This window comes from Rousettus aegyptiacus, unplaced genomic scaffold (assembly GCF_014176215.1).
Source record: "Rousettus aegyptiacus isolate mRouAeg1 unplaced genomic scaffold, mRouAeg1.p scaffold_m13_p_12, whole genome shotgun sequence".
Classification (NCBI taxonomy): Eukaryota; Metazoa; Chordata; class Mammalia; order Chiroptera; family Pteropodidae; genus Rousettus; species Rousettus aegyptiacus.
The window spans coordinates 82245442-82268322 of NW_023416287.1; the positions used below are offsets into that span (position 1 = coordinate 82245442).

The 22881-nt window shown below is 47.9% G+C and overlaps 1 long non-coding RNA gene across 3 annotated transcripts in view; it reads right to left on the reverse strand.

The window, feature by feature from the left end:
- LOC107502191 overlaps positions 1 to 22881 on the reverse strand; it is a 114146-nt gene that overhangs the window by 37087 nt on the left and 54178 nt on the right. For all 3 annotated transcript variants that reach the window (XR_004953737.1, XR_004953738.1, XR_004953736.1), the window contains exon 4: positions 4657 to 4876. This is a non-coding gene — a long non-coding RNA (uncharacterized LOC107502191). The remainder of the gene's footprint in view (positions 1 to 4656; positions 4877 to 22881) is intronic.

Sequence of the window (22881 nt, forward strand, 5' to 3'; positions counted from 1 at the left end):
TACTGCAAAGCTCCTCAGAGCCCTGCCTGCCTAGCACAGCGCGCATGGGGTAGCAGAGTGGTTAAGAGCACAGACTCGGAGGCAAGACTCGAGCCCCGGCTTTGCCCCTCACTGACTGTGTGACCCTGGGCACATCGCGTAACCTCTCTGTTCCTCATTTATAAATAACAACAGCGCAGGCTTCACAGGATTGCCTGCAAAGACTGAATAAGTGAATATGTTTTGAGATAAAAAACCCAGTGCTACTTAAGCTGGCTATTACCAGAGTGGGCTGCACTGTCAACTACATTGATCCTGGAGCCCGGTTTTCACGAAACATCTCTGGGGGGCATGACATGGACCATCCTTCTCACTCTACGACGAGGAAGCTGAGGTGATCGGCCTGGCTCAAGGCCACTCAGGCGGCCAGCAGCGTGGGAGCCGGAGGGGACTAAAGTCTGGTCACTGAGACTCGAAGCCCAGTCTCGACCCCGCACACCCACCCTGCCAATCCCTGGTGGACGCATGCATTTTCTGCACATCTCGTTACAGAATTGTAGCTCACAGAAAATCACATAGCGCCAGCCTTTTTTTCCCCGGTTAGTGTCCATCCAATGCCCAGCGTAGGGACCTGTTTTCTCTGAAAACAAGAGACAAAAGCAGTGGGCCGCCTCCCAGGAGGTGGTCCCTCCTGCAGCTGCGCCGCCCCCGCCGTTCAGCGCCCGAGGCAGAATGACACTGTCCACCAGAAGCGCTGGGCACTTGCAGCCAGCGGCAGGGGCAGCGCAGCTGGGGCAGCCGGGCCCTGTCCCAGCACTGCCCAGAGCACCCCTGGGACCCGGGAGGGGAAGACGGCGAGAAGTAACCCCTCGGGGGCTCGTGGGGGGAAGCATTTTAGGAAACAGAAAGGACTAAAAGTGACAAAGATCGTAGGTGGAAAGTAAAATCAGACAGGGGTTAGGATGAAAACAGCCCTGGCTAGGGCGCTGTCTCTTCCGTCTGTGGGATTGCTTTGTATCCATGTATCTTGCTTCTCGGGTTTGTGCAAGTCTTCAGCACGGTTATGGTGCATGCGTGTGTGTGTGCGCGCGTGTGTGTGTGCGTGCACGTGTGTGTGTGTCTGGGGGAGGGAGAGACAGAGACAGAGAGAAGAGTGAGGGAGTAAGAAAGAGACCGGGAGGGAGAGCCAGAACCAGAAAGAAACCTGTGCGCTTCGGGCCCCACCTCTGTGGTCTTCCTCGGGCCGGGCTGAGGCTCATTTCACCTGTTAGCAGCGGCTGGGTTACGCCTGACTGTTTACAAGGCTGAGATCGGCACCCAGCCTGCTCTAGGTTATTAATGACTGCGTATCACTCATCAGGTGCCGAGTACACCGGGCGCTTCCCTGGGCCAAATGCTCCAGGGCGCATCACTTTCTCTTAAAGTGGAGGATTCCCCCGGGCTCGCTGTCTGCTGAATGGCCCCAGGAATGGTCTGTGGGCATTGGCTCCGTTAAGGGATTAGAGTTTAATGAACTTCACAAATAGGGTCTTCAGGTCCCCTCAGCTACTCTTGCCCACCTCCGGGGGCGAACATGTTGAGAGGAGTCTGCGAGCTGCTGAGAAGGAAATCTCTCTCAGGTCTGCCGGCCGAATAGTCATAGCCCGCGACAATTCAGCTTTTACCCTGGAGGTTCCCTGTACACAAACTGATGCGATTCATTAAGCATGTGCTGGACCTTTTCTCCTAAACCTGACTATGTAGGTTTTGTTTTGTTTTGTTTTTACTAAACACAAAAATAAACTAAATATTCTATTGATCGTTTTCAGTTTCGGACTGAGTTAAGTAGTTTTACTATCATCCCTCTTTTTGTTATTTTATTCTATGTGTAGATTCAGGCAGAGCGTGTAAATAGCACAGGGATAAGAAAGATGAAAAATGCCAAACCCCTCAGCTTGCCCAAAGCAACTCAGGTACCTGTTAAGTCTCCTCCTTACTTCTCCCTCCCAGATGTTTTAGGATCAGGAGCATCTGTTGAGCGTACGGTCACAGCTGAACGAACGTCTGGACTTTTCATCAAGGGTCTCAAGAGCTAGGACCCGACCCTCTGGTTAGACAGGCAAGGGCACTAAGACCCAGAGAGGAAAGGGACCTGCCCAAACCCACACCGCACATGAAAACTTAAACTGGAACTGAAGGCCCGTTGTGCCAGCCTTGGGCTGGGCTCCGCCCACCCCGGCATGCATCCTCCACTCCCGTGGAACGCAGGACCCCCGGTCAGCAGCCCAGTGCCTGCGGCCACGACGAAGAGAGCCAGGAAGACCGCGTTCGAACCTGTGTTGTTTGTATGCTCCTGCTTTCTGCCTGCTACCTGCACGTGCAAAGCGGATCACCTTCCAAAGGCAGCCGCCGGGCTCGCTAATTACACACAGATATTTAAAAGGAAAAAAAAAAAGTCCTTACAATATTTATAGAAAGTCATTGCTCGAGAAAAAAAAAATCTCTGCTGGAATGGGGCGGGGGAGGAGATTAAAAAATATATATATTTTTCTATACCAAAAGAGATGCTCTTTTCAGAGTCCAAGTTTACAGGTGGAGGGCAAGTGCATTGGCCTGAGGTGGAGGTCGGGGATGGACGTCAGGGTGGAAGTCACTCCCACGTGACCTCTGGTTCCCCCATTGGTCAGTCTCCCCTCCTCCGGCAGCGGAGATCAGGAAAACAGGGGCAGCAGCAGTGACCCTCACCAATGTCTCCCAGCAGCTTCCGTCTGCCTGGGGGTTCCTTACGGTCGCCATGTCACTTAACCCCCATTCTCCCTTGTGTAGTAGGTGTTAGTCCCCGCATCTTCTGAGGGAGGGGACTGAGCCTCACCTTCCTCCCAGTTATGCGGCCAGTGAGAAGCAGGACTCGGCTCCGGTCCTGACTCTGTCTGGCTCCGACGGCCACACGGCAATGCAGCGGGGGAGTTCTCCTGGGAAGAGGTGCCGGGAACGAGGAAGGAGCACGGTTAAAGTGAGAGGGACGGGAGAAGGCTCGGGTGGTGAATCAGGAAACGTTTCATGAGCACATGCTACACGCCGGGCATTCCGCCAGGCGTCTGCTGGGAAGGTACCGAGGAAACCAGGCCCTGCTGCCATCCCCAACCAGGGTGCGGGCCCAGCATTCACCTCCTTGTCAGCCGGGAGCTGGGGCAGCACCTGTGACTACTCTCCACCCCCTCCCCCCCATACCGCCTGTAACCTACACCATTTGATCCTTCCGTATAGCATCTGTCTACTCCACTCATTTGTAAAATGGGGATAGTCAGATGCCTACTTCATTAATGCAACTGTAGACAAAGTAATTAGTACAGCCCAAGGCACAGAGCAAGTTCTCAGTAACCGAACGTAGCCAGACTAGTCTTAGCAAGTTCTCAGCTCAGTAATCTTAGTTGCCATTTTTGTGCGTCCTTGACAAGCATATTGATGAAATGATGGTGACGCTGACCCCTGAGTCCTCAGTGAACGAGATCGAATGCAGGGAAACCTCGACGTGGGTTTGTGGCCAACTTGGCTCACCCTCTTCTATAAAATACACCTGGTGGTGTTAGTTGTCTGCATGTTGCCCGTGCAGGATCCCATTCTCCTCTCTACCTATTCAGATACCACAGTTTCTTCAAGACTTGAACGAAGAACAAGCCTCTAGGCATGGGCCCCCTGACGGAGTATCTTTTAGAGCAGCACTGTACCGCAGAAATATAATGTCAGCCACGTGTGTGGTTTTAAGTTTTATGCAGCCGCGTTAAAAAAAAGATCATAATTTAAAATCGCATTTAACCCAATATATCCAAAATATTATCATTTCATTGTATAATCAATATAAAATCGACTGATGAGGGACTTGACATTCTTTTGTTGGTACCGAGTCTTAGTAGCTGGTGGTTATTTTACGCTCGCGGGTCGTCTCCTTGTGGACTAGCCCCAGTCACAGCACTAACAGCTCCGCGTGACTACAGGTTTCCGTCTTGGACACAGCACATTTCGAGCAAACCGAGACTGTTCCTTTAAAGACACAACCACCTCCTGCATTAATTGGGGGTGTGGGTGGATCATCAGAGTAGCAGGTGGTCCTGTTGGTCTCTCTGCCCTGAGGGAAAATGTGAAGAAGGGGCCTGTTTCTGGCCACAGCAAATCACACAAACCCATCTAAGGCCCCGCGGGTCACACATTCACAGTGTGTCACACCCCAGCACACAAACAGGCTCTGGCTAAACAGGCTTTGAAACATACCTGTAGATCTGCAACCACCCCTTCCCAAAAACAGCTTCCCGGAGGCAACGCCTCTGCATCCCAACGCTCTCTTTTTTCTCTCTAGCTGCCTGACGGTGACACAGTTTTGAATTATTTATTCGTTTAACAGGTTTCCTGAGCACCCACCCTATAGTGGGTGCCGTATTCGATGAACTAGATCTGGCTCCTGGCCTCGAAGCTGTCGGTGTGGGAACACAAGGGGTCTTAAGAGCAGCCTTTTCCTGATCCTTCTTGGAATTCCAGTCGGAATCGTCGTGACTATTTCCCCGCATGGGAACTCGCGCGACTGCCCGGCCGCGGTCCGGCTTCCGCCCTGTTTTGCTTTCATTTGTTCATCTGGTACAGCTGTTCCGAAACACAGGGGAGTGTGTGTTTTCTCCTTTTTCGAACGAAATGGGGGTGACTTACCAAGAAGCTTCCAGACAAGCATAAGACAGGTACAGCAATTAAGTGGGAGAGTTCCAAGTTCAGAGAGCGCAGAGCTCGGCTCTAAGAGAGACCTCCGTGAGGACGCCGGGCTCGGCGGGAAAGCAGTGAGCACGGCGGTCGGCGGGTACCGCCACCTGGCTCCTCGCCGGCCTCGGCATCATGCGCGGTCTTTTCTGGACCCCACTCACGAAGCCAGGAGCTATCAAAGATCCAGAAAAAAACATTAAAACCTCCAGGTTAATAAAATAGAATCCAGCAAGAGTTCCTTGTGCATGTAAGGACGGTTCGCAAGCTAGGGAATGACAAATTCAAGATGGATAGGAAACTCAGGGGCATGACGTTACAAGGTGGCTTATGAAGTGAAAATAAGGAAGCCGTTTAACCTTTACGATGACTGGAAATTACAATTCGGGTTCCCGGATGCTAGGGGTTCTGTTAGAAGAGAGTATCTCCTACCATTTTAGGAAGATGAGCAAGTTTCTTTTAGGATGATTGGAGGCATTTACAAGAAATAACGTAAAGTTAAATTGTGCTTATGTTCATAAGCTAGATTAGTTTTGCTTATGCGGCTTAAATGGTTTCATCCGCTCGAGGAATTTTCAAATCTGGTCTCTGTTTTGTATTTGATTTTAACAGGGGGCACAGATACAGGTGGAGGGTGGATTTGATAGTAGCTGTGTGTGCAAGTCCTCTTCTGATGGCTTCTATCTTCTCGGTGAGGTAGCAAGACAAGATCACCAACTGAGGGTGAATATGAGAAAAGTTTGAGGAGAAAAAAAAGTAGAAATTAGCCAAATACGAAAGTGCGAGTGGACCTGAGAGAGGCAGTAGAATTGTGCACTGGAAGTTACTGGTCGTGGACTGAAGGCAGGACCAGTCAGTGTGGCTGTGTGTGCTTCTCTGGTCCCGTTCAGCTAGGTAGGTGCAGGGGGCACTGGATTTAGCCAGGGGTGGAATTTCAAGAGAGAAGCTAGCAAGGGGAGCATGTATGTGAATATAATGATGCCCACCGTGGGCGAGGAGGATGTGGGGCCATGGCGGGGGGAGATGCAGGACAGTGAGAAGGGGGCGGACTCAGTCGACGGCAGGTGCACGTGAGGATGGGTTATTAGGTTTGAGGGCCAGAGACAATGGACTGAACGGATGCGATGTGGGGGTTACAGAATAGGATGACCGGAAGTAAGGGGTCGGTGACTGGTAACGACAGGCAAGGCCAAGACTTGGGAGGGCAGTAGAGTGGAGGGTGAGACGAACTGGAAGCGGGAAGGTCAAGAAGCAGGCAGTAGGGTAAGGCAAGGAAGGGTCGCCTCCCAAGAAGCACGGCAGGAATATCTTTGGCAAGAGTGACGCCAGCCGGGAGGTGAAGTCTTAAAGGAACGAGGGGGTCGCCTCGGGTTGGAGAACGACCGCAGCGTGGAGAGTGGGGGGCAGAGGAGGACGACGTGAGCTCGGTCTCGGGCCGTGAGGACGGCAGCGAGGCCCAACGGCGCAGAGCACAGAGGCGGCCGGCCGACCTGCGCTTGCTGCATCCCAGCGCTGACATTAGATCGCTGGGTGACTTTTCATGAGTCACATAAACCTTTCTGAGCTTCGGTTTCTTGGTCTGTACATTGGGGACAGTGCCCAGTTCCGTCAGGCTCTAACGTCCATTCTGAACCTCTAGGCTCTACTCCTCAGGATGATGACGATAACGAAAGAGAGTCGTTACAGCACGGCCGGCGGATGCGCTACCCCAACTGTGAAACGAGAGACCCCTGGGCCCCCGTCTCCCCTCCCGGCGGTCTGCCACCCGCTCCGTCCTGCCCACCTCGCCCTCAAGGCCCCGGTGCTCTCAGAAGAACATCTGACATTTATTCATGCTGAGATCCGAAGGACTTGAAATAGGATGCCTTGTTCTCATGGACTTTGGCTTTGAAGCAAAATGAATCAAGGATGAATAACGGATTTAGCCAGGCCTTCTGGGATCCCCTAAAATCCTGTCCTGCCTCTCTTCGATGGCCCCCTCTCATGACCAGCGACACTGGCCTTACAGAGCAACCTCTGGCGAGCAGATGTGAGGCCCCCTGACCTTTGGGGTGAATGGCAACAGCGGGCAGTAGCCCCAGGAAGGCCAAGGAATGGGGACTGGCCATTGGAAACCGAGGTCCTGTGCCCTCAAAAGAAAGCACCTGGAGCCAGAGACGTGAAGCCACTCAGCTGAGGTCACGCAGCTGCTTGCTCATAGAACAAGGGCTGGGACCCAGGTTGTCTGAGGCCCAGCCCTGAGCTCTTTCCACAGCCCTGCACTCAGGGACAGAATCGGAACCGAGAGCCAGACGAAGGTGGCAGGTGTCGTTACCCACATTTAAAACACCTTTTTTCTTTCTTTTCTTTTTTTTTTTAATGAAGTCATGGAGATGGGCCTTCCCCCTCACTTTGCTACACAGAGAGTTTTGTCATTGCACCTTATGCTGTGAGGACAAAGTATAGATTTTTGGGGACAAAATTAGCATGGCTATTAAAGTCTGAAGGAAATAAGCAAAAGCCAGAGCTAGAAGCAGAGAAGCTAAACGGTCCTGCCCTGCTCTGCGGCACAGCCCGAGGCTCCAGTGCCATGCTCCCAGGCGGGCAGGAAAATGTGGTGGGGGCGGGGGGCGGGGGGCTGGGGAGCGGGGATGGGGGGATGGGGAGCGTGGGGGGGGGGCGGGGGGCGGGGCTGAGGAGCGGGGATGGGGGGATGGGGAGCGGGGGCGGGGGGCGGGGCCTGAGGAGCAGGGACGGGGGAATGGGGAGCGGGGGGCGGGGGGCGGGGGACGCACTCATACAAGCACACGTCTTGTCGTCTTGTCGTGCTCGCCGCGTGCCAGGCACTCTGCCCTCCACAGCTTTGGGAAGCAGCTGCTGGTAGTGCTATCCTCATTTTACAGATATGGAAACTGAGGCACGGAGAAATAACCAGACTGAAGATAAACCAGATCCCAGCCTGGGAAGAACGCGGAAGCTTGGTCGACCCCTTTCACCCCCGCCCCTCCTTGCCAGTGCTTGACTTCAGCACACGAACGTGCTCAAGTTCCCCGTTTCAATGCAAAGATGTTCCTTCCCCTTGTGCTCAACCTGCCACTGCTTCTAGGATTCTTCCCTTTGGCCACCAACTGCCTTGAAAGAGAAATATACACTCCCCGTTCCTGCCTTCTCAACGCCTGATCCCTCATCACTTTAGGCAGGCTTTCACCCGCCGCCCTCGGGTCCTTAAAATGACGCCGGTTGGACCGCTAATGGTCGGACTGACTGTGGGACTCCTCCCCGGTCTCTCTCACTCCCTCCCCCTCTCTCCTTGAGCTTTTGCCAGCCCTCCCTCCTGCCCCGGCCTCCAGCCGGGCACAGAGCTGCTCCTCCACCAACGGTGGTACCCAGGTCCCTCTCCCTCTATGAAACCCTGCCTCGCGCACCTTCCCTAGCTCCTCCCCCCATGCCGACCTCCTAACTTAGCCCTTCCCCAAAGTCCCAAAACTATGGCCTGGGCAGTGGCCCTCAGCCCTGGTGACACGTTAACATCACCCAGACCCAGCAGCAAAGGTTCTGGATTATTCGCTCTGGGATGCTGTATGTTTTTTAAAGTCCCCACAGGCAGTTCTGATGTGTGGCCATCCACTGCTGTAAGGCACTGAGCATGTGGGGGAGGGGCGTTCAGGTAAGAGGCAAGGGCAGAGGAAGTCAGAGGAGGGTGGAGGAGGCTAGGAAAACTTTCCTCACCCAGAGGGGGTGCCCGATATCTGTCCTGCTTTTGGTTCCTTCAGCCACTTCGAAATCTTTCCACTTGCAAACCTTTCCTAGTAATTAAATCCTCTCTTCCTCTCAAGCTGAAAGCAGACTACTAGAAAGGGAAAGGGAGCAGAACAGACCAGGGTCTCCGTGTCAAGACAGCTCCATACAAATTATTTTATTGCTTTATTTGGAGGTTGATTTATTTTTTTTTTATAAAAAGTCAGGCAAAAAAGGGGCCCTAATATTCCACACATCCACAGACGTGGCCCTTTGGTATCCAAGGAAAAGTAACGCAAAGCAATAGACCGTTCGTATTAGGATCATGTTCGGCGCGCTTTTTCTCCCTGCCAGTGTTTTCAGGATTCAGGTCACGAACGGGAGCGTTAGTGGGTCCTTTCAAGGCCACCTGGTCAACCCCTCGTCCCATGGGGACTCAGTGAGGCTCCGTCCAAGGAGCACAGACTTCCCACCAGACCAACCTGAGTTTCAGTCCCAGCTCGGCCACACTGCAGCGGAGCCGCCTTGGGCACATGACTTATACACGGTCCCTCAGTTTATGTGTCAGTTTATGAGCCGTTGCAAGAACCAATGTCAGTGATACCTGTCAGTCCTCTTGGCTGCGTTTTGCATCGCAAATGTGACATTTGATCCCTAGACCCATGACCCCGTGCCAAGGCATTGTGTGGCAGCATTTTGACATTATCAGTTTCTGTCACTGGCACTTAGGATGTTCTGTGGCACCAGCCTCGTGTGCAGGCAAACTACAGGGCCACCTACCTATGCAGAAGCCCCCATTTGCCAAAATATCCTCTAGCAGCTTGTCGCAGTGCCAGGAAGCCCATGGTTGTTGATATGGCTTAACTAGACAGCAGTGCGGTGAAGGGGTCTCACGCCGGGAGCCCATAGAATTAAACTGACCCCAGTTCTACAGTTTCTGGCTGTGTCACCTTGGCCAAGCAACTGAACCATTCTGAGCCTCAGTTTCCTCACCTAAAGGTGAGGAAGGTAATATTTGTTCTTCCTACCAATTTATTACGGGGGTCGAATAAAATCGTACATGGCAGTAGCTCAGTGGCAAGGAGAACCAGGAAGAACAGGGAGCGGCTAACCTCACATCTCCCTTTCGATGTTTCAAAGACATGATTAATAACATGATTAATACCAAATTCATGCCCATCTCAAGTTCGCTCCTCCTCCGTGGTCCTCCCCATCTTCAAACGGCACCACCACTGTCCATCCATATGGCTGCGCGGGCCAGAAACCAGGGAGTCACGAGCTTTCCTCTCGCTCACCGTTCTTGTCCGACTGAACACAAATACAGCTGACTTCCTCTTAAAATATATGTGGACTCGATCTGCTTCTCTCCACCCCACCCCAATCCCAGCCAATGCCATCTGTTGTCTGGGCTACTGCAATAGCCTTAACTGGCCTGCCCTTCCCCACTCTTGGCGCTCCATCAACTTATGATATATATTCTCTCTCTCTCTCTCTCTCTCTCTCTCTCTCTCTCTCTCTCTCTCTCTCACACACACACACACACACACACACACACACACACACTCTGCTAAGGAGCCTTTCAAATGCTTTGAGATAAAGACCAAAATCCCTCACACAGCCTGCACCCCGGCCTGACCCTCCGTTACTCTTCAGCTCTCCCTCCCCTCAGCTCTGGACAACCATTAGGGCTTCTTTAAGTTCCTTGAAGCCACCGTGCTGCAGGACCTTCTCTTCTTTTTCCTTGGACACTCTCCTGCCGCCTTCCCTTGAGTAACTCCTACTCCTCCTGCAGATTTCAGCGCCCAGCACGGAGTCGCCACTTCCTCAGGGAACTGCTTTCTGACCTCCCCGACCAAGCCAACCACCCCCCGCCCCCCCTACCCCCTGTACCCCCTCTGGCGACCCCACCACCTCACCTCCATAGTACCTACCATACTAGTAGTTTTATTGTTTCATGTAAAAGAGGAGACTCCATCTGATTTGTTGCTGACCATTTTATTCACAATATAACATATTGTATTTGGTACTTAGCAGGAACTTTAAATATTCGTTGACCGAGTAAATACAGTTCATAAAGGCAAATTTGCAGCCAGTTCCTGAAAACAGCAACAAAAACCCCTCTGGTTCATTTTAGTTTGTTGAATAATTTTGGAACCTCTTCTGTGCCAAGACTAGCTTTTGGTCTGATGTAATATCTTTATGTTAGAATGTCTCGAACATCCTTCCATTCCTCTAAGCACACTTGAGCAAGTGTATCTGGTACAACAGAGATTATCCGACGATCTGCCCTCCCCAAATCCTGTTTTCTGAGGCCACGTCCCAGTGGCTGCAGATAAATCTGCTGACAGCTCGTCCCCCTGGCTTAGGAACTCCTTCTTCCTCTCCCAGGCCTCACCAAGGCAGCTTCAAGCTGAGAACAACACTCCTCGTCATCTGCCAGGCTTACCCTACAGAGAGACTCATTTCAGGAGGTGCTGCTGAAAATTATCTGGCTGATCTCTGCTTTTCCGGTCTGGGACACCTAGAACCAGCAACATAGCTGGGAAGCAGGCCCTCCCCGCTGAGGCGAGGGGCTGCCTAGTCAGACGAGGTGGTGATCCTTCCATCTCCCGCGAGGTGGACCCCCGGGCTCCCTGGAGGAAGCCCAGATCTTCTCCCTGCATCCTACCCCAGACGACAGTTGTCGGATACGGCAACTGTGAGGGATCTGTTATCCACAAAAAAATATTGAGCTTCTAACCAAATAAGATTTCACCCAACAAACATGAAAGATGGAATGTGGCATTTTTTTTTCTTTCTTAAGGTCCTTGATGTCACAGCCAGCAAAAAAAATGGGCTACCCATACTATGGTATGGATTGTCTAAAGGAAGTATGTGTGTGTGTGTGTGTGTGTGTGTGTGTGTGTGTGTGTGAGAGAGAGAGAGAGAGAGAGAGAGCGCGTGCGGTGGGGAAAAAGGCAGGCACTGGATACTGGATACTGAGAGAAAAGGGAGGGGAGGGAGGAAGAAATGAAGGAAACCAGCAGAGAGAAGGGAGAGAGTAGAGAGAAGACACAAAGAGAAAGAGGAGTGGATGGAAAGAAGCTCATTCGGGAGAATTCTTTTTTATTAAATTCCAACCCCAGGAAGCTGTGTACATGGACTCCCCGTTTTCTCCTTCTGAAGCCTGAAGGCAAACCAAGATACTGTGTCAATTACAGAAAAAATCAATGAAGATACTGTTCAGGAGTCCTTTTCACCATTCAGTGCGGATGGTATCCTTCACTTTCTAGCAGTGATTCATTTACTTTCAGCCTCTCTGGGGGCTGCTGACATATTGCTATCTCTGAAGAATCGGAAGCAAAATTACCTTTGTTTCTTACTGCAACTTGTTCCTCCGTAGAATGTGTTTGAGGAGCTGCCACGGGACCTTGCTAACCCTGCAAGACTGAAGGACAGGACCTTGCTGGGCCAAGCCGTGGACTTGAGTGCCTCCCTCCACCAACTGGGCATCTCTTCCGAGGTGCCCGGGGTCCTGTAGGCTGAGAACCTCTCATATTTTCACACCCTGTTCCCGTCACTGTATCTGTCCTGACTCTAATTCAAACCTGCTCCGTCTAATTCAAACCCAGCTCAGCAGCATGATGAAAAAAAAAAGCCTTAGAGAAGGCTTACTCCAAAGCCACGCTATTGACGAAGGCAGCGCAGGTACTACGACACAGGAAGGGCATCTCGGGGGCGGGCCTCGGAGGAGAGGCGTGCATCCACCCGCATGGCTGCAATCTCGCAATAACAGAGCCATTCGTCAGAGTTCAATGAAGCCCCTCTCCTTTGGGCTCATCGTAGATTTCTAGGGAAGCCAAACCTTCGGTCCCTGTACTAGCTTCCTGTTGCTGCTGTAACAAATCGCCAACGACGTAAGGCTCAAAACAACAAAAACGTGTCCTCTAAATGGAAGTCGAAGATGGATCGGCAGGGCGGCGTTCTGTCTGGAGGCCCTGGGGAAGGGTTCGTTTCCTCGCATCCCCCCTGCCTCCTGGCCTCTTCCTCCGCTGCGGAAGCCACCGCACCGCACCTTCCGGCCTCGGTCTCTCTGTCTCCGTCTCCCTCGCCCTGCTTCCGACATCACACAGCCTTCCCCGACTCTGCTCCTGTCCTCACGTGCCCCTCTCCGCCTTTGACTCTCCCGCCTCCCTCTGATGAGGACCCTCGGGATTCCATTGGACCCACTCCCATAACCCAGGATAATCTTCCCATTTTAAAATGTTTAAATTAGTCATATCTGTGAAGTCTCTCCCCCAACCCCCCTCCCCGTAAGGTTACAAAGTCACAGGCTCTAGGGATTAGGACTTGGGACATTTGGAGGGTGTCATTACTCTATCTACAACATTCCCCAGTGATTAGTATGAGTGAATTATGCGAGCACATTTCTTCCCAGCTAGATGAAAGGGGAGGTAAGCGGAGAGACTCGGAGCCGGGAGAACACTGGGTACTGGCAAGGGCTAAAGAACGTGGGATCGAGAGATAGAAGTGACAACAGAATGGATTTCAATAACTTTTTTCTTGATTGTATGTGCCTAATATTCAATAAAAAAAAAAATCAGTCAATAGAACAGAGTCCAGGATGATTCGGGAAATAGATTAAACAAATTCTGGTATTTTTTTCTGCAGTGGAATATTACTCTGCCAGAAAAAAAGGAATGAGCTACTGGTACACCCAATAACATGGTCAAATTTCAAAAATATTTTGAGTGAGAGAGACCAGACACAAAAACTGTATTCTGCATGATTCAATGTATAAGAAATTCAAGAACAGGAAAAGCAATATATGATGGGAAAAATCAGAACACTTGTCTATGAGAGGTGGAAACTGACTAGAAGTGGACATGAGATTATGTTCTTAGTGATGGAAATGTTCTAAATCCTGATTGGGATTATGGTTACACAGGTACATACACTTATAAAACTGTACACTTAAGGCCTATGCATTTCTCTGTATGTAAATTTTATCTCAATTAGAAAATAAAATATATAGTTAAGAAACATAAAGAATAGATTGAAAGACTCAAATATACGTGTAACCAGACTTCTAAAAGAAGAGAACTAAAGAACTGATGCCAAGGAAATATTTAAAAAAGAAATAGCTAAGAATTGATGAGAGATGATGAATCCCCAGATGGAAAGTGAACACCAAGTGCCAAGCAGAATAAACAAAGACAAATCCCCACTTAGACGTAGCATGGCAAAACTGCAGGATACTGAAGATAAAATCATAAAAGCTCTTAGAGACAAGGATGGAAAGAGAGAGGACTTTCTACAGAAATACGCTCTTTACACTGGCCTGAATCTTTTCAGCATTGACAATGAATGTCAGAAGACAACAGAACAATATCTTCAAAGTGCTGAAAGAAAATGTGATAAAAACTCTATGTTCTGCCAAATGATCATTAAAGAGTAAAGATAAAATAAAGACACTCAAAATATACAAAAACTAATCGATTTCTGTTTACCACCCACACTCCCTCTCTGTATAAACTACTAAAGGGTGTCCTTTAGCAAAAAGAAAAGTCCAATTAGAGGTAAGGTGTGGGCTACCCAATAAACCTAAAAATCGTAAAACACATTCTCAATTTTCGTTAACCAGTAATCATAGTCAAAAAGACATTTCATTTTTATCTTAAAAAGTAAATAATAGAAAAGTCATATAATGAATGTTCATTGTAGAAAGCTTAAAGAATATGGGAAATTATAAAGAAAATATAGAAACTACCCACAGTCCAGCACCCAGACATCACACTGCTATTTCCACTGACCCACATCCATGCCCTATGCCAGCGCATAAGACCTCCAAGATTTTTTTTCGATACAGTGATGTCTTTATTAAGCAAGATTTTCCCCCATATCTTTAGATGTAACATTTTTATTTTTGCCTAAATTCTTTCACATAATTTATTTTTAAAAATCTACATACAGGACAATTAGACTTGTTATTTTAACTTTCCATTTCAGCTAATCATTATTTTAGAAAGTATATTTGCTGTATTTATAGATGTATCAATAAATTTGTTTCCTGTGGTTACTGTAACAAACTCTCACAAACTTGGTGCTCAAAAACACAGGAACTTATTCTCTCACAGTTCTGGAGGCCGGAAGTCCGAAATCATTTTCAGTGGGCAGAATCAAGGGGAGAGAGCTGGGGACATCTCTCGCTCCGCCATGTTTCTGACGTCACTCCAGTGTTCAGAACATTTTTAATGATACATGTTATCACATTGTATGGTTGTTCCACAATGGATACAACCAAAATCTTTTGATTTATCTGTGTATTTTACTATTTTTCATAATGTTGCTATAAGGATTCTTACGCGTATTTTTTAATGAGTCATTATTTTGTTCAGATAAACCTCTAGCGAAGACTGTTCTAGGAAATTCTGACCATAATGGCAAAGCCTGGCCTCGTTGGAATAGACAAACCTTTTGGTTCCCCACAAATGAAAGGCATTGGAGGAGAGCAAACAGCCCTGGATTGAGAGGCCAAGATGTCACTTCAACGACAGTGCCAAGAATACACAACGGGAAACGATACTGAGAAATCTGGATATCTGAATGCAAAACAATAAAACTGGACCCTTATCTTATACCAAACACAAAAATCAACTCGAAATAGACTACACACTCAGACATAAGACCTGAAACTATAAAACTCCTAGAAGAAAACACCAGGGAAAATCTTCATGATATGGGTCTTGACAGTAAGTGAATGAAAATGATACCAACAGAACAGGCAACGAAAGCAAAAATAGACAAGTGAGACTGAAATGCTCTGCATAGGAAAGGAAACTATCAAAAGAACAAAAAGGCAATTTACAGGATGGGAGAAAATATTTACAAATCATATATCTGATAAGCGGTTACTTTTCAAAATATGTAAAGAACTCCTACCACTCAATAACAACGACAACAACAAAAAACCTATTAACTTGATTGAAAAATGGGCTAAGGACCTGAATAGACATTTTTCTAAAGAAGACACATACAAATGACCAACAGGTATATAAAAAAGATGTTCAATGTCACTAATCATCAGGGAAATGCAAATCGAAACCAAAATGAGATAGCATGTCACATCTGTTAGGTTGGCTATCATTTTAGAGAGAGAGAGAGAAAGAGAGAAAGAGAGGAAGGAAAGAAGGAAGGAAGGAAGGAAGGAAGGAAGGAAGGAAGGAAGGACGGAAGGAAGGAAGGAAGGAAGAAAATTGAGTGTTGTCCAGTATGTGGAGAAATTTGAATCCTTGTACACTGATGGCGGGAACTCAGAATGGTGCAGCCACTATGGAAAGCAGCATGGAGATTCCTCAAAAATCAAAAATAGAACTACCTGATGACTCAGCAATTCCACTTCTGGGTATTTATCCAAAAGAACTGAAATCAGGATCTCAAAGAGATATTAGCGTGCTCATGTTCACTGTGGCACGATACACAATAGCCAAGATGTGGAAACAACCTAAATGTCCACCAACGAGTGAATAAAGACAATGTGGCATATACGTACGATGGAATATTATTCGGCTTTTAAAAATAAGAAAATCCTGCAATACATTATAATGTGGATGAACCTTGAGAACATTATCCTGAGTGAAATAAGCCAGTCACAAAAGGAAAAATACTACATGGTTCCACTTAAATGAGATATCTAAAACAGTCAAACCCAGAGAAACAAAGAACAGAATGGTGTTTGCCAGGGCTGGAGGGAGGAAGGAATGGAGAGGTGCTGATCAATGAATGTAAAATTTTCAGTTACGTCAGATGAAGACGTTCTAGAGATCTATCCTACAAAATTGTGCTTACAGATAAGACTATATTTGTACACCTACAAATTTGTTAAGAGAGTAGATGTAATGTGAAGTGTTCTCATCGCAAAAAAATTTTCAATTTTTTAATTAAAGAAAAAAAAAAGATGTTATTCTGAATCTGCCTCTGCCTTGAACTTGCCAACTGCTTCTGGGCTCCGGGATTCTCATATGAAAAAATAGAGTTAGGCAGAGGTTTATCAGGTCCTCACTGCTCTAATCTTTAATGATTCCACGCCACACAGGCAGACGCCCTTCTCCTCAGACCCATCCAAGAGATCTCTCCCCTCCCCCAGAAAAGGTCTTGGCTCTGACACAGTGGAAAATCCACCCTAGTTCCAGCTTCTTGGGCAAGAGACACCCAGAAGCTTGCTTGCAGAGAGAGGCGAGACTGAAACCGCACCCCTGGGTGCGATCAAATCTCCCCAAGGGAGACTGACTGCAACGCCCAGGCTCTGCTGTGCGGAGGCCGGGTCAGCGGGTCGCGGGCTCACTCGGGGGGCTGACCCGGGGCCTGTCCCCTCCACCTCTTCACGCTGAACAGCCCCTGTGGAGGCCGATCTGGTGCAGCGCTTCCCACAAGCAGACGATAAAGGAGAAAGGAGGTCTAAAGCATTCTCGCCACACACACATACCATTTCACCGTGTGAACTGCGTGAGCTGATGGATGTGTTAGTTATCTCGATGTTGGCGATCACTCTATAAAGAATATATATATATTCAATCATCACATTATATACTTAACTAAATGTGTCAAACATTCCTCAATAAAGTTTTAAAAGAACAGACAACTCTTTTGAGGGGTTTCACTATGAAAAGAGACAGAAAGCTGGGGTGGTGGCCAAAGTAGAAAGTGGGATTCGAGAGCAGGATTTTTTTTTTTTAATGGAAGACGTGAAAGCATGTTGGCAGATTGCTGGGGATGAAGTAGCAGAGAGCGACAATTTGCTGGCGCAGGACAGAACTGCTCGACCAATGCCCTTGAGTGGACAAGTGCAGACAGGGTTTAGCAGGCAAGTGCAAGGGCCGCAGATCTCATCTGTATCGGTCACCACTCAGTCACCAGGGCATGGAGCATCGCTCGGGCACACAGTTCGTTCCCGTTAAATGTTTAGTGGACGAAGGGACAGGATTCAGGTAAGCTCGAAGGTGCTTTGGGGAAATGCTAGAAAGTCATTACCTGGTTCGGACGTGAGGTGATTAGGACCTTGGTTAAATGGTACAAAAAGAAAGGAGGAGGCCAATTGAGAAAAATGTACTATTTTCAAAAGAAGAAATAGTAGTACTAACAGTGAAATAATTGATTACGGATGGGTGATGCCAGAACAGTCTCATGCCGGTGATTTCAAGAAAAACTAAATTTCTATAAAGGAGCCACAGAACCTGTAACCGAATCTAGAAAGACATTCAGTGTCCAAGCAAGTCGACTCCCAAAGTCACTCTGGTGCTTCCTCCATTTCTGTCAGTCAATGCTCTCCACGTTCTCTCTCCAAGTTCCAGGGAACCGGGAGCCTTTCTCTGTGGTCACCATATGGGCAAACGGCCAATGGAGGGTGGACCCACTCCTGGCCCGGTCAGTGCCCAGAGCACAGCCCAGCACTGCTTTCCCCAGCAGGCCGTGGGCTGGACAGTGTCAGCTAAATGGAGAGACCATGATGCGAGCCTGGATAAAGGAGAAAGGAGATTCGAAGTTGACTTGCGGGGCGGGAGGATGCGGCAGTAAAATGCCTGGTAACCATTTAAAAGAACTATTTTGTAGGAGGAAGGAAGATGGCGTGCTCAGCTCTGAACCGGTTAGGTTTCAGAAGATGGTGGCACGCCTAAGAGACGGCATTACGGAGGCAAGAATGGGATGCAGGTCGGGACTACGTACACCGACACGCGATTCAGCCAAGCAGGTGTGATCATTTATCCCGTTATTGAGCATGTGTCTGTCATAGCTCTAGAACCATCCCAGGTGCTAGAGCTTCAGCAGTGATCAGAACAAAGCCTCCGCTCTTTGCATGGCTTACATTCTAACGTCCACGCCCTTGAAAATAAATGACCCTTGGCACAACCCCCCACGTTATTCCCTGTACACTGTGTAACCATGCCGAGAAAAAAACAAGGTCGAAATCACGTAAGGTGGGGAGACAAAACGAAGATGGCGAAGGAGACGATTAGGCAGGGAGGGCACCGTCGGAAGGGAACAGGGGACCAAGGGTGTGGAATTCCATGGAAGCCAAAAGAGGAGCGACTTTAAATCAGAACTCAGTGTCCAACGGGTCTGGGCTCGTTGTGAACAAAAAGCCATCGAACGTGACATGAGGGCCACTATTGGTCCACTTCTAGCAATAGTTTTCAATCCTGTGTATCAGCATCACCTGAGGAGCTTTAAGACATGCAGATACCCCTCCCCCACCCCACGCCCCACGGTCCTGAAGCGATTGGTCTGGGGTGGGGCCTGGGCACTGGCATTATTTTTCAGTTGCCCAGGTGACTTAAACGTGCGAGTATTGTTGAGAAACATTGCTTTAAATAAAGTGATTTCAGCAATAGAAGCTAGCTTGCAGACAATAAAAAAGGAGGGTGTCTTTTTTTTTTTTTTTTTTCCAGCAGAGGGGCTTGCAGTCTTAACATCAGGCATAGATGTTTAGCCTCAGTCTCCTGCCTTGCTGTGTGATTTAACCTCCTTGTGTCTTATCTGTGAAATCAGGATAGAAATCCTTGCTGTGCCCAACTCACAGTTTCCTTGGGAGGTCAAGACGGGATAATAGATGTGAGAGTACTTTGAAAAAAGATTGAAGTGCTATAAGAATGTAAGATTTATGTAGTTGTCAGTTTTCCCCCCAAAGATGGCCCTAAGATAGTGATTATCAGCTGTAAAGTCCTACATGGAACCAGGCATCCCTTTCCACAGTGAGCTCGCAAAGAGAGAGCCCTTTGATAAGTTCTCACAGTCACTATCTAAAGGTCTGATGCTGTTTGCAACTCCCGCTTTTTCACAGCTAGCCTTGCACAGGATCTATAGTAGATGTCATTTCCATAGTCTTACAAAGCCTTCTTAAAATTGCTAAATACACAGCCATCCAACATAAAACTGAGGAGTTAAACGGTGCTCCTATAAAGAGTAAACAGTAAGTCTAATGCTATAAGGTCCCCATTTAGTTCTCAGTCCTAATTGTTACAGAAAATGGGGGAAAGCAGAAGAAAGATTAAGAGATGCCTGTGAGTATAGGTAATGCTGCAGGATCAGAAAAACCTGATTCCCCTGGCAAATGGGGAACGACTGTCCAAGATTTGAGCCAAACCCAGCAGTAAAATTCAGTGACCACCTTAGGATCTACTTCAGGTACCTAGATGTCTCTACCCTTCATATATCATACATCACGCCAGGTCTCCAAGAAAAGAAGCAATATTCTTGATTTTCAGTACTCCGACTGCCCTCGAGGTAGCACCTGCCTCCAGGTGAACAGTGGTACCTGTTTTGTGGTGACTAAGTTCCACAGGGAGACCTTCTTTAATCATAGATGTGAAGGGTAGTATTACAACATGCTCTCTACTCACTTTTTTGATGCTTTCCTTCAATAAAAATACAATTCTATGTCAAGGAAATGGCATACACAATAGTTGGGTTTCTTTTTTTCTAATAAGCAGCTCGAACTCAGAGCAGGATCAAAAAGATGGGCATAGGAATTGAGCCAGGTGTCAGATAACTGGCATAAGTAAGCATCAGAGATACCGGGAGAAGATCAGTTACCTTTCTCTCGCCTCTGAGCCTGCCCCGGCTCCTTCTACTCCAGTTGCTATCAGGGAGAGAGTGCTAATTACATTCTGGATCTGCCTGTGGCTCCTAAGAGACTCTCCACCCAACCTCTTCCACCTACAGAAGGACTTGCTTCAAAACTGCCCTCCTCAAAACAGAAGTACAGACATCTCCTCCCAAACAAACCCTCCCTCATCTCACACCACCTCTAACAGGACGTAGCCCCTTTTACATAGAAAAACGTAAAACAGAAACAAAATAGGATTTTGAACAAACATATAAAGGAGTCTTCACAAGTTGACATGGATCCTCTCACCCATTAAGAAATCCCTTTCTTCTGTTCAAACATCCTTGTGAAAAGAAAACCGTGAGGAGGTAAAGGTACAGAAGCCAAGGTGGGTACCATGTCCGTGGCTCCTCTTTTTAATGAGAAACATCCACTTCACAGAAGCCCCTGTGAACAGACCCTAAGCTTTGTGCATAGGAGGCACCCAGGTTTGGTGAAAGGGGGAATAATTGTGCAGTCATTCGGTCCTATGTTAAAATCCTATTTTTAAAAAGCTGTTGTGAACTTGGCCAAGTTACGTAACCTCCCTCTCGCTTTCCTATATCTACAGAAAGAAATGAAAATTCTATCATGCAGCATTACTGTGAACATGACTCGATATAGCGCATAGTGCACCTCAAATTCTCCCCGCGCCCCCTGAGACTGAGTTTCTCAGTGCGGGGAAGTCCAGTGAATGCTTATTCCTGTGCGTTCTCCATGAACAGAACGCAAGAAATCTCAGGGAAGGGTGTGTGCCTGTTGTTGGGAGAGGGGTCAAAGGCCAGGGAAGGGGATCCTGGTCAGCCCATCCTTCGACGGTTCCTACCATGTCCTCTGTGGAAGCAGCGCTCAGTAAGTCAGCAAGTGGTAGTCCGTTCTCTGAAATTACATGGAAATTTTACATTTTTTATATTGTAATATACAAAAAAAGTGAGTTTTTCCCTGCTCTCAAAGATATGTTGTTGGCAATTACAGTTTCAGAAGCACAAGGGACAAAAACTGCCCCAAAACTCAAGATGAAAGCTAAAATTAGATTAAAAAAAAAAAAAAACCTCCCCCGACAGCACCTCAGTAATGTTACTGCAGCTGTGCTAACTGTGGGTGATCTACACCCACAGCCAGCACAATAAAGGGACACCAGAGACATATGATAGCTTTAAACTTAATTGTAAGATTATCTTTCAAGTAGCTTCTCCAAGTATGATATCTTAGCCTCTGGAAAAAGTAATTGCTGCAAACATTTGAAAAGTGGAAATTCTATGCAAGGACCCGGGAGATTAACACAATTGAACATAATAGCTCCTTCCAAACCATTTCCTAGGGACGCAGCCGCAAAAAGCCCTAAGATGGCTTTCCGGATATATTTTATTTATTCAATGAAGAAAAGGCTATTTGAAGTTCTTGTATTCCTTTCACAAAGAGATGCTTCACTGAGCTTTAAGGAAAGCGTTCATCCGTAGGTGCAAAATGAGTTTTTCCTCAGCTTCTGGAAAATGTAATTGTTACAAACATCTGAAATGTTAAAAATGTATGCAAATGTCTTTTTAAAGACAAAATCCTCGAAATAAATATCATTTCGAACTGGTCTCCGAATTTATGTTTAAAAAATTAATACGTACTCGTATGCTCGTGGATTCAGAATCTCTGAACGGCAACAGTCACTATCCCTACAGAGATAAGGTAAGGAGGGAGTTCTACTGTTCAGAGTGATTCCTTCCAGTGCTTTATATTTTTTAGTATGTGTGTGTGTTCATATTAATCTAGCTAATCTAACTAATTAATTTAATTAAGTGTGGTCTCTTCAATAGGCAAGCCACTTCATGCATCCCAGTCAAGGTGGTTGGTCTTTCTCCACAACCAGCACTGGAGACCAAGCTTCTCCCGAGCCTGGACCCCATGTGCACAGTAGAGCAGAGATGTCCCCTGAGCATCAGCTGTGCTGGGTGCTGTGCTGGCACTAAAGGACACAGTGAAAATAAGATGCTGTCTCCTGGCTGTCCCCACAGGGTGGCTGGCCCTCGGTCCCCAGGCTCCAGCCCTACCCAGCAGGGCCCAGAGGAGGCCACTGCTTTTCAGATGTATCACTCTGGTCTCTTCCTTGCTGTCCACAACTCTCCATCTTTGTAATTAAATGGCTTTTTTTCAGAGAGGCTAGCATGCACTCTCTTCCTCAGTAACCTTGAGACTCGATGACTAAAAGAGGAGATTTAAGCCGTTCTTCCTCAGGACCCTGGAATACCAATGGGACACGTTGAAGCCACAAGCTGTGTGAGCTTGACAAGTTATTTAACCTCTCTGAGCCTCAGTTTCTCATTCCTGAAATGTGGCTGTGCCTATATCCATAGATGGATAAAACAGAGATTGAATGAGCTGAGGGATGTAAAACGCCTAGTGTAATACCCAACACACAGCAGGTGTACAATAAATGGGAGATGACACCATCATCATCATCATCATCATCGGGCATACCAAGTGGTTCTCACTGGCAAAAGATGATGCCTTCTGCCATGCACGCATTTCCAGCAATCTGTCTCAGGACCTGTTACAACCAGTATGCAATAGTGGAAATGGTGGGCTGTACAGTCAAAGAGCCTGTACCGTGAGCAAATCCTTAACATCAGTTTCTTCAATTATAATGTGAGGATAATTATGTCTTCCTCACCAGGTTGGGACACAGCTTACCGATATACCTTTAAAAGCACCTGCTACACAAGAGCTCTCTATACCTTGGCTGTTTTCACTTTACTCCAAGGGGGCTTATCTAGTCACTGGCCCCAACACGCCTTCCTTGCCCTCTCTGCCCCCACGTATTTGTTCAGCCCACTTGTCCCCGCCTGCCCTGC